Here is a 13,166-nt window from a genome sequence, read left to right as displayed (position 1 = left end):
CAGTATCAGTCAGAAGGCGGTGATGCATGCATGCATGCATCATCGATCACCTCTACGTACTCGTCCATGCTCATCAATATCAATCAGTAAGAGTGTGTGCTGTTCATCATCGGTTGATGGGTGCCTGGAGTCCGTGAAATGTGATGTTGGAATATATTGTCTACCTTAGCTTTACAAACAGTTTTAGGTAGACACACTGACCAGGGGCATGCAGATCACAGAGACCGATAGGTAGACTTCGTGAGGTTCTCCTAGCCTCTCGAAACAAGCTTTCGCTCCGCATTATAGGTTTATCTGGGACGGAGGTGGTAGGTTTGGTTTTGCTCAGAGTCTATGGAACGAAGAAGACGAGTGAATGCCGCTTCATGCATGCATGCACGGCGACCCTTCCATGGTTAGCTTACGATCCACACAACTGTAATTCTTTGTTTAGCTCAAAAAATAAAACTGTAATTCTTTGTCTCAAAAAGAAACCACAACTGTAATTTTGATCTTCCTTTTCATGGTAAAAAATGAGTAGCACTGTATTACTTTGTCAAAAAACCGTTGGTGCAACCAGTCCCATTCTTTGATGTCACAGGGACATTAGGTTTGATCACGTCATTGTATTCATCACTGGAACTTCCTCTTTGGGAGAACATCCTTGGAACTTCCTCCAGCTTGTAAAGGCATTATGACTGGTGCCAAATCAGATTGTTGTTACATAGTACATAGGTACCTCAGAAGAGGTCTATACTATCTGACAGAGGACAAGCAGCGATACGGAGGGAAAGAGGCCGAGGGAATTTCTTGGGCCAATCAACAAGAAGCAAGACACCTCACCGAGGAGCTAGTATCGTGATATTGTTCCCTAAACAAAAAAATATTGCTATATCAATGTACGCGTACGATCGAGGGGGAAACCGCCAGCTTGGAACGTCCATGTTCGGGTTTCTCTATGCTACACGGAAAGGGGCGCCAGATTTTGTATAGCTGGTAACCCCGGCTGATTTTCTATTTTCCTATAAAGCTGGGCTGGTAAGTGAGGAGTCTCTCTTTTCTTAAAGAAAAATGGTCCCCAGATAAATCAGACGCAAGTCCTATCATAGGAACATGCATCCACACCATTAACTTTGCCAGGTAAGAAGAATACAATTTCAACCTTTTCAAGAGCAACCACTTTTTAGAATCAGATATAGTTCAAGATAAACAAACTACCCCCGACCCCCAACACACACAAAAAGAACACTAACTAACTATAAGCATACGTTTCCGACCCAAAAAGGAAATGAGGATACAAGGATAGTAGTACAACTTTTTAGAAACGCATTTTACAATGTAGACGCACCATGTGCGCACACACTCACAATGCGACTACCGAAGACCATAGTCACACATCTTCAAGGTTGAATTGTCTGATGTCTCACATGCCTTGTTATCGATGGGATCCTCGCCTCTCACTCAAAAAAATGCCACCTGAGCAAGACATAGGGCATCAAACATGAGGTTTGATCCTTGGTGAGCTAGGGGCAAGGTCTAAACTCATCGCCATTGGCATATGGTATGGACGCCGCACCACCATCACCAAACATCACACCCCGGCCGCCACGCTGCCCACATGGCCATGGCCATCGGGCAGCACCTGAGCCACGGGCTTCGCCCAAGAGCACCGCGCTGTCACCATCGAAGCCACTGCCTCTTTATACAAGCCCGCCCGGCCACCCTCACCATGGTCCATCGTCGCTGCTACCAGTAAAGTAGGACCTTTGGGCACAGTGCCCAACCAACCGAAGCAATGCAAGGTAAGGCCACCGATGGCTACCGGCCTAGCTGCAGCCACCTCCCCATTTTTCAAACCAGGACCCGGGACGCCATCACCACCAATGGCTACAGCAAATCCCAGAGGCACCCATGCCATATCACTGGAGTGCCCTGGCCACCATGGACATCCGAAGACAAGAGGCGTCGAGCCGCCGTGCACCACCCACCAGGTGCGCCGCCAACCGTAGATCCGAGCACCCCATAAATCAAGAGGAGGGGGTCGAACCACCACCACTACACCTCCACTACACCGCCACCCCAACTAGCCGAGATGGCCCAGTCGAGGCAGCCGCCCGCAACCCTAGCCTTCGGCAGCCCGCATCGTCGCGAGGTTAGATCTGGCTGAGCCGCCGCAGCCATCATCACCGACCCCCCGACCTGCACCACCACCTATCACCAACCACGACCATGGCAGAGGCGGACCCGCGCCGCCTGGCCCCACATTTGGTCGTGCTACCTGGCCCCAGCTGGCCATGCTACGACAGTCTCTTGTAACCCAGGCGCACCCAACCACCTGGCCAACCGCCGCGGTGTGACAGAGGTGCGCAGGCACCGCATCTGCCCGCTGCGCAGCCGTGGTGCCTTGCTGCAGCGCCGCGCTCTAGGTTGAGACGCCGGCCCGTGCCAGCACCGCATGGGCGGGAGGACCCAGAGGCCCCGCCCCTACCGGCGATTGCTGGGCTTCACCCAGTCGCGCCCTCTGGCGCCGGTGAGGGAGGAGGAAGATGTGGGGAGACCGGGCGTATTAGGGTGGGGCCCCTGGTTGCCTCGCGGGGGCGACACGGAGGGAGGGAGGGAGACCGTCCTTTTCAAAATTACATGTAACTTTCCGAAAACCGCCTTTTAAGACAAATAAATATGTTTAATAATATAAAACTTGAGCATAACAAGTGTATAATTTAATGTTTTTAGTCTTCTGACATAGAGAAACATAAATAGACATGTACTAAAATGTTAATGGAACCTAAGGAAGTACATTATGCATGTCTAGTAACCACAATGTGCATTACTTTAATATATTTGTAAACATTTAAATGTATACTTTCATATAAACCAATATATGTTATCAAGAGGTTGGTCCATTCTCAGTAAAGCAAAATTGGCAATACCATCCTAAGTTTCAATTTCTTTTGGAAAGCAAGTGCGGCTCAGTCATAAGTGTTAGTAATAGCATGAAGTAAGTTGTCGGTAGCCGGCATTAGGTAAAAGGAAAAGCTTCTCAAAGCATCCAGAAATATCATAGAATGGTGATCGAGATCACCTTCACGGGAATCATCCTTTGCAAATTGGGGGAAGGGAACCAATCAAGTCACCAAGAAGTTCCCGAAACTTGGTTTAGTATTAAGGTTCTTCTCTTCCAGCGTTTAGTATTCAAGCTCTTCTCTTCCAGCCTGTATCCGCCTATATCAGTCGATGTGTGTGAAAATGATATTGATGCTATGATATATTAAATCGGTATCAGCAGGCTGCCAAAACATCCGACATCAGGTTGGTTCTTAAAGTGAGTAGCTATGATACTAATTAAAGTTATATTAGTTTAATATCCTTATTTTTTTCTAAATACTAGGGGAAAATATTACACTACTCTTCCACTTCACATTAAAAATGGATTAAATCAAGTTTGGTTAAATGTAATGTTAATTAGTTCTTAGTATTTGATTCATAATCTAAAATTTGTATTATAACCCATACATTTCATTACATAAGTGCTTTGAGCATAGAATACAAATTATTAAAAATATATCATAGAATTAGTATACTACACGATCTGGTCCCATGGATAATATATTCTAAAAATGATGCATCAAACTTAATATATACTTCAGTATATGGGCAACTTTGGCTCTTTCCATCCAGATGGAAGGATTAATGAAGGGTTCTTTAAAACTTAGACAAACTTTCAAAATACCGTTTTGAAAGTTGCTAGGAGCACTGAAAGTTTAGAAGACGACGTTCGCTACGTATGTTGCTGAAGTTTGATAGCTAGAAGTGTGTGAAGATCTACTTCCCTTTTCCGGCAACTGGCAAGGGTTCCCCTTGCCTCCGCCAACTTGCAAAGCATGCAAAACCTCGGGACCTCATCCTTCGTTCAGTAGTTTAGTGTTATGTGTGTATCTCCTTCGCGCGGCAATTGAATCGTAGCAGTGGTGGTTGGAATACAATCCCCCCATTTCCAGCTCCATCTCGGTAGCGCCCTGAGGCGGTGAGGTCGAGGGGATTGTGGGGCTTGTCTTCCCGCGCTCCCTTGGGACGCGTTCTTTGTGTGCCCTTGGGGTGCTAGTCCACTTGTCTCGGTCACTTTCTGGCCGCAGGCAAACAAAGTTAGGCCGGCTCCGGCAGTGGTGCAGCGGTGGCCCACCACTCATTCTAGAGTTAGAAGACAAACATTTCTTCAAGGACCTAGATATAATTTCTTGTTTATTCAGGGCTGCCTTGTAACGGCGCACTTTTGATTAACGTATGTGTTTGGCCACGTCGCAAAGTAGAACAAGTTTGTTAGCGAAATTGCACGTCACTAATTTGTCTTCTCCTTCAGCTGGGACATGAAAAACAAGGCAGGAGACTTCATGTTGGACATATATGCGACATTGACCTATCGCTAGGCAGAAACACGGCGCCCTCGCCGTGATCTTGCAATTTTTTCTTCAGTTTGTTAGCAAATTTGTTTGTTGGGAAGACCTCTGTGTGACTGGGCGCCAGTGCAGACGGGACGTTGGCTTATCATCACTACGCTCACGGCCGGCATAGACCCTCGTCCTGCTCGTGCACTCGATCTATACATCGACACGTGCAAACATCCCGGCCATATGTTTTGCAGGGGGAGGGAGAGAGAGAGAATGGACGAGGAACTAGAGCTTGTTCTTGCTCTTGCCTCCCTCGCATCCTCCGCGCTCATCAGGTCACTCGCCGCCAGATCAACATCTTCGTCGCCCCCGCCGGCAGACAGCCTCGCGGCAGCTTCTTCGCTCATGCCCATCCTCATCATGTTCTTCCTGGCCGTCAACGCCGTGCACATGAGGGCCGCGGCGCCGCCTCATCGTCCCCGCGGCGCTGCCACGCTGGAGGAGCTCCTCATCGTCGTCGCGGCGCTAGCCGCTGTCATCTCGCTCTTCCACCGTGTAGCCTGACTGCATGCATGCACAAACGTACGTACATGTGATAAGTGTATGCCACCTGCTCTTGCTCTATAATTCTATATACTTGTTGCACGTACACTTTGAGTAGTGGCAGTCTCTCAAGCACCAGCCGGCTGGAGGATCTTTTTCAGATTATGTGCTGTTGGCACTGTTTTTTGAAGAACCTCATCGCGCGGGCAGGGGTTCCTACTCTTCATTAAGAAGAAGAGAGATGGTCGGGTTTATAAGGATAACCGGATCTGAGAACTCGAACATACGTAGTATTTCTTATTTCCGTTGTTACTTGAGCAGGTTGATTCAGTCAACTTGTTTTGGGTTGTGAAATTAACGATAGATGTTGTGCTGTCCTTAAGTAGTTCAAGTATTTAATTAGTTGCACTGATATGCTAGAGAATAGAGATTACTGTTCCAAATTAATCTTAGGCGATTGACCAAATAAACTTTGTCATCTAACTCAGGTGGAGGTGGTCTACCGGAGCGATAGCCTGTTGCGGTCATAAGTGGGCACACGTGGGCGATATGCTGGAGATTGGCGTCATGCCGTCCTTCCTCCTCCTGATTTCTCCTCTTGATTCTTCTTCTTCCTTTTCTGATCCCTAACTGCTTCTCTAATCTTTCATATCCTTTTCTCTTGTTCCTTCCAGATCTCAACAATTCCCTTCTCTAATCTTCCTTATCCTTTTATCTTGTTCCTTCCAGATCTCATCAATTCCCCTGCTCCAACTAGTGAGGCTAGATCCTTTGTATCCAACCCATCAACCGATCTCTCTCCGTCTCATCTATATCAGCGGATTCCTTGATCGATTCTCGCTCACCAGCCTCTCTGCCTGCGCCCTTCCACCGCTGTGGCATCGCGCCTCCGCCACCACCGTCCGAGACTCCTACTATCTCAACAGGATTTCCTTGTGGTGCCGCCGGATTCCCGCGTCGAATAGGAAATCCTCCCCATCCCTCAGATCCGTCAGACTATCGGCCAAGTGCTGCTGGAGCGCCTTGGCCTCGTCCTTCTCGCTTGGCTAGGACAGCTAAAGGAACCAGTTTCTGAATTGGACAAAGAGCACGGCTGCTTCGAATAGGAGCAACACTTTCTGAAATTTGTGTCTGTGGAGAAGCTGAACTGGAGTTGTGATTGCCATGAAGCTCATTGGCTGGAATTGCCGTGGCATGGGCAAGGACCTCAGCAGATCTACTAAGATGGAGTACCTCGCAAAATTGATGAATTCCACCTGTGCTCAGGTAACTTTCGTATCTGAAATTAGAACATCAAGGTACAGTTCTTCTCATCTTAACTCTCGATTTAATAATAACGATAGCTTTGTAGTTCCATCTGTTGGTCGTTCTGGTGGTCTTTGGATACTTTGGTCTGATGAAGTTTGTGTCTCTGTCAAGTTCTCTAATCACTATATGATTTTAGCCCTTGTTGTCAATAAAATTACCAATGTGGAATTTGTTCTGGCTTGTGTTTATGGAGATCCCCATCATCGCCACACTAACCTAATTTGGGATCATGTTCCAAATTTTGTTAATGATAACATAGGGAAGCCAATTGTTTGTTTCGGTGATCTGAATGATATCATGTGTGATATGGAAACTACTTCTCTCAATGTGAATAAGAACCGTATGCGTGCTGTCAATAACTATGTCAAGCAATGTGGTCTGTTTGATCTGGGGTTTAGTGGACCGGCTTATACTTGGACAAATATGCGGTTCTCCTCTAGACCTAGCTTTGAAAGGCTTGATCGTTGTCTTGCCAATGCAGATTGGTGTGTTATGTTTCCTAATACTAATGTTTTTAATTTACCAATCATTCATTCGCTGAGTGATCATGCACCTATTCTGATATCCACTGATTCTCAGTTTCGTAGGCCTAAACTACACTTTAAATTTGAAAATTGGTGGACTTTTGAGGAAGATTTCCAGGGCATTGCTAAAAATGCTTGGGACTCCTCGGTTAATAGACCATTCCATGTCAGAACCAATAACCTTGCAGGGACTTTGAAAAGGTGGTGCAAAAAGAAAAAAACCTTTACAACATCAACTTGATTGTATTTAGGATCAGATCAATGAGATTCAAATGAAGCCGGTGCATCTCCAAGACTATTCCCTTCAGGCAAGCCTAGTTGCCCAATATGAAGGTAATTTGACCAAGCTCATTGAATTTTATAGGCAACGTGCAAAAAAACACTGGGCGACCAAAGGTGACAGGAACACATCCTTCTTTCACAATGCTGTTCAAAAGCGTAAGCGTCAAAATCGCATAGTTTCTATTAAGGACACTCATGGTAATAATTTGTTTGATCCAGCTGATATTGCCAAGGAGTTTGTTAATTCTTTTAGAACTATTTTTCGCTCATCTTCTACTAATAATGACAGGTCCAGTTTGGATACTACTTTGCCGCAAGATACAAACGACTTCACCTACTCGATCCCTGATAAACATGAGATATGGGAAATTCTCAAAGGCATGAAGAAGAATGCCTCTCCTGGACCTGATGGATTCAATGTGGGTTTCTACCTTTCGGCTTGGAGTTGGATAGGAGATGATGTGACCAATTTGGTAAGAAATTTCTACACCACGGGTATTGTTCCGCCTCATCTCAATGATACTCAAATTGCCCTCATTCCGAAGAAACTTGCTTCGCATCTGCCTTCTGACTTTCGGCCCATAAGTTTGTGTAATGTTGTTTACAAAATCATTGCTAAATCTTTAGCCAATAGGTTGAAAGGACATTTGCCTGATTACATTCATCCCTCTCAGCAAGCTTTCATTGAAGGTAGGCGCATAAGCAATCATATTATTGTCGCCCAAGAAATTGCCCACTCATTCTCTCTTGCTTCTTGCAAGAGCCTTGATTTTATACTGAAAATTGACCTTGCCAAAGCTTTTGATAGAATTGAGTGGCACTTCATTGTCTCGGCTCTTGCTCGTAAAGGTCTCCATGGCCATTTCATAAAACTTGTTCATGCATGCATTTCATCCCCAACGTTTTCAGTGATCATTAATGGTCAATATTTTGCAAAATTCAATAGTTCCAGAGGCATTAGACAGGGATGTCCTTTGTCACCGTATCTTTTTGTCCTTGCAGTAAATGAGTTATCTCTTATGTTACAGGATGCCTTGCAAGCTAATCACCTGACATGTATTTCACTTGGACCAAATTGCCCTCCTATTCACTCTTTGATGTTTGCAGATGACCTGATTGTTTGTGGCAAAGCTAATGTGCAGGAAGCTAATACTATTTTACAGCTTTTAGACCATTTTTGTTGTGATTCAGGGCAAACTCCAAACTGGAGTAAATCTGGTATCTTATTCAGCAATAATGTTACGATGCAGGTTAAACAAGATATTAAGAGAATCTTTCCAGCTCCAGACATCGACAGTTCTTTCGTCCATTTAGGCCATCCACTTGTTTTACCTTCTAAAGATAGATCAGCTGCTTATAACTTTGTTTACGATAAATTCAAGTCCAAGCTTAGCACATATAAAGCCAACAGACTCTCTCATGCGGCAAGATTAACTCTCATAAAATCCGTTTTCTCTTCCATTCCTGTATATTACATGTCCAACATACTTTTTTCAAAAAAGTTCCTTACTAAACTAACAACAATCATTAGGAACTTTTGGTGGACAGGTATTCAAGATGATCAGACTACTAGAAGCTTGTGCCTTAGGGCATGGGCTGATGTATGTATTGAGAAGAAAATTGGTGGTCTTGGTGTTAGAAATTTGCAGGCAATCAATCAAGGACTTGTTCTCTCGACGGCATGGAGATTGGCAAAAGAGCCGCAAAGTCAGCTAGCATTGATTCTCAAGGCAAAGTATCATCATGATACATCCATTTGGAGAGCCCGGCCGAACAAACCTAAATCCGCCTTTTGGTCTGCAATTCTAAAGGTAAAGCCTCTTCTAACCTCAGCCACAATTTGCCAAATTTTTGATGGTGCTAGTTCTATTTGGAGCTCGCCTTGTTTTTCCAGATGGGAAACTATTTATGATCATCTTATCATTCAGCAACAATCTTTTTCTTACCCTGCACAAGTTAAAGATCTTTGGATACCGGGTCAAAAGAACTGGAATGCAAACTTGATTAATTCTCTTTTCACTCCTGAATTGGCTAATACCATTCTACAAACTCCTATTATTAAGGCAAATGGTAAGGATATGTTGGTTTGGAAACTAACTCCTGCAGGTGAATTCTCTTCCAAAAATGCTTACAAGCACTGCTTCAACAATCTTCAGCTTCCACCAAGGCAAAGGCCCAAAATTGTCCCTATGCAGGTCATTTCCCTTCTTAATCAGGTGTGGGAGGATAAGCAAATGGCACCAAGAGTTCAGACATTTGCTTGGAGACTTCTTAGGAAAGCACTTCCTACAGGTAAGAGGGCAGGTAGGTACTCCAAACATATCAATGAAAATTGCTCTAGATGTGGACTATTAGAAGATGAAATGCATATGTTGTTTCTCTGCCCTTTTTCTAAAGCTGCATGGTTTTGCTATCCCTGGTTTATTAAAACGGAATCTCTGGCTGAAAATTATCATTCTATTCCTGATATGATTCGTGCTTTGATTACTTCTCAACATCCAAAAATAAACTTGACTAATCTCTATACTTTTCTATGGTGTCTTTGGAAAACTAGGAACGACTGTCTATTTTGCAGCAAATTATGCAAGCCTTCCCAGGTGTATGCTTCAGCAAATGCAATAATTGAAGCAACCAATTTAGAAGATAAGAACTTCGCTCAGCAACAAGAAAGCGATAAAGCTCAGGAGCAGTTGCAGTCTTCTTCAACAACCACGCATACACATGACTGTAATAACCTTACAGGGAATGTCATCTTTTGCGACGCAGCCTGGGAGAGATGCACAGATTCAGAGCTGGGCCATGCTGGCTTAGGAGTAATCATCACCATGCAAGACAATCGGCACCTCCAACGACTACACGTCTCTGCGCTTTCGCCTCCAGTTTCATCACCCCTCCAGGCTGAGATTTATGGGCTGCTACTAGCTACTAAGTTAGCAGATCTTCTGCAGGTTCAGAACCCTCACTTTTGCACCAACTGCTCGGTGTTAGTTTCGGCGGCAAGGTCATCAACGGTATTTGCTGCTCCAGGATGTTGGGAGAACAGACCTCTCCTTGCAGAGATCCAAGCTTCTCCCTCTTTTAGTCGTAACAAGATCACTCACATCAACAGAAGCAACAATGTAAAAGCTGATCATCAAGCTCGATTAGCTTTGCGGATTCAGTCAAGGTCCTTAGCTCTTCGTTGCTTATGTACACAAGCAGATCAAGGTCAATGTCACGGAAAGGACATAGTTTCTGGTTCTAGCATGAGTCCCTTCATGCTTCTTTCTGTAAAATGCACCTGATCATCAATAAAGTTTTCTTGTGTTCAAAAAAAAGTGGGCACACGTGCAGAAACTGGAAGTGAAGGACGATATAGTATATGATTGCTTTAGCAAAACTGTGTGGGGAGTAAACACTTGGAGAAATACTCCTTCAGTTCCTAAATGTAAGTCTTTGTAGAGATTTCACTATGGACAACATACAGATGTATCTAGATGCATTTTGAAGTATAGATTCACTCATTTTGCTCCGTATGTGGTCCATAAAAATCTCTCCAAAGACTTATATTTAGGAACGGAGGGAGTATTTGCTACCAGTCGTTGTTGGCGACTTGGCATATTTGCTTACGGTTTCTCCTTGATTAGTACATTTTAATTATTTCATTTGGCCTAGCTATATATCTGGTTGTGTAGCCGTGGGAAATTTCATTTTATTCATCAAGTTAAACGCTGTAATAATATAGTCGAGCCATATGGTTTGTGTGCACTCCGGATACTGTCGAGATAGGAATAAAGTATGTTGTAAACACTCCAAAAGGCAACCTTTTTTGCTTGATGTGCATGGATGGAACATTTGAGCACGCGCGCATGCATATGCATGGCTAGGGACTTGTCTTCTGGCTCATAGGGAGTACAAGCGTTTCACAAATTAATGGGTGATGTGTCACATGACTTTTTTCACGCTTCTTGTCGTGCACGCCACAGTGCCAGTGCCACCTCTTTTTTTTTTTAAAAAAAAGGAGGATGACCCCTGACCTCTGTATCTGGGCGATGCATACGACCACTTTATTATTATCCTCATAAGACCTTACAAAGCCATACAACAGTAAGACTAAAGCCACCGTCTAAGCAACAGCTGTCGCTACACCTATCCAATTGATGAAGGGGCGCAGATAGTCTGGGCCTAATACCAAACAGACATCGCAACCAAACCTAAACATCTAAGACCTGAGGTCCCAACCAGGACGCCTGCCGGGTATGGGGCAGCTATCAGTCTGGCGCACTCCTCAACCAGGACGCCTGCCGGGTATGAGGCCGCCGCAGCCACGTGCCATCAATCCATCTTCAGAGCTGTAATGTTGCATGAATCGTGTCAGGTCTCTCTGCCATGGACGCCACCACGACGCCAGACAGCGCCACCAGCCTGCGCTCGTCCATCATCACACGCCCACCGACGAGACCCCCACTGCTCCATGCCGCTGAGACCCGCTGTTGTCGACGTGCCAGATGTCACGCCGCTCCTCCGACGCGAACACCAAAAACAGGAAACACCCTAAAGATACAAGGGGCACTCTGCACAGCAGGAAAGCCGCCGCGAGCAGCTGCAGAGAGCCAGCCGACGGCCAAATCCCCCACCTTCATCAACCCACACCGAATCCTAGCTCCCCAGGCAACGCCTCCAAGGAGGGGATGACGCCCATGGCGCCACTGCTGCCCAATCCAGGCCGGATTTCGGGTTTTCACCCGAGAGAGGACCGGAGGTGGCAAGAATAGGGACCACGACACCGCCTTCAGGAAGGATGCATCGCCCGAAGCCGACGCCGCTGTCGAGCCGAACCAGCCGGCCTAGGGTTTCCCCCGGTCCCAATCTGCACCACCATCCCCAGAAGCACCGAATCCAGCAGCAGCCGCCGGCATCCAGCGCAAAGGGGAAGGAGCGGGAACAAGGGAGCAGCAGGCCTCCAGATCTGGCGAGGACGAAAGCCCCCGAACTGCCGCCGCCAAGCGCCGACGCCCCACCACCCGAGCGGTCGAAGACGCCGGGCAAAATCCCCGCGCACACCGTCCAGGAGCGGCCAGTGCCACCTCTTATATCTCATTCCCACCAATGCAACGGAAACAAGATGTTGCTCGGACCTTTCGATGTCCCGCTAGCTAGCCTTGGCCCGTACGTCCACCCATCCATGCATATCCGTCCAACGACCGTGTAACTAAGAAGCATCCATGTAACTGCTCCCCTGGCTCCGCGCGCTCTCCTCGTTGCCAAGCGGGCATATATTGCTGGGACGGCCGTTGGGGCCGTAGGTGCCTGCGCGCAGCCGACTGATCGACCCAGGGGTGGAGCCAGAATTTGAACATAGGGGAAAGAGGAAAATAGGGAAAATAAACGTGCACCAAATGAAGCACCAACGTATATCAATTCTTAAATATAGCGTCGATATCATATAAACAATGACAATATTTGTTTTATAATTACATTAAAATAGCTACAGTTTTCTTATTGGCTTAGATGTATATCTACGCACAACAGGCCCATCAAACCATCAGACGTAAACTCTGTAATGATTTCACTCCTAAATTTCATAGTTTTAAATAGCGGGCTACGTCTCTTAGACAAATGGACTCAATTGTTTATTATTGATGGTCTCTTCTTCTTAACACTTTCTAGTTACTACAAAAACAAATTTACCATTTGTAATTGATTCTAACTAGTACTCCCTCCGACCATAATATACGATCGTTTTGCAAATTGTTTTAGTTTACAAAATGATCGAGCAATTAATTTGTATTCTCTCCGTCCCAAAATAAATGACCCATCTTTGTACTGACTTTCTATTAAAGTTAGTATAAAGTTGGGTAATCTATTTTGAAACGGAGGGAGTATAATCTAAATGTAAAATTAATATATCATACTATGTAGCATACCTTAGGTTGAGATTAGACAGATCCACAAGTTTTGATGTAGGAGCCGAGAGGAGGAGATGTTTGCCAATTAGTAGATCAGCTTGTGGATTTCTGGTAAACTCGACGTGCGGAATCTGCACCTTTGTCAGTCAGGGCGTCAATGATGCTCGTGCGACAGGTCTGCCGATCGATTAAGCCCTAGCTGCGTGGCGGCGGCGGGAACGATTGAGGATGGAGTCAAGCAAACCGATGACAAAGCG

This window comes from Triticum urartu, chromosome 5A (genome assembly GCF_056163025.1).
Source record: "Triticum urartu cultivar PI428250 chromosome 5A, HENAU_Tu73, whole genome shotgun sequence".
In the NCBI taxonomy this organism is placed as follows: domain Eukaryota; kingdom Viridiplantae; phylum Streptophyta; class Magnoliopsida; order Poales; family Poaceae; genus Triticum; species Triticum urartu.
Note: the sequence above shows the minus strand (reverse complement) of the source record.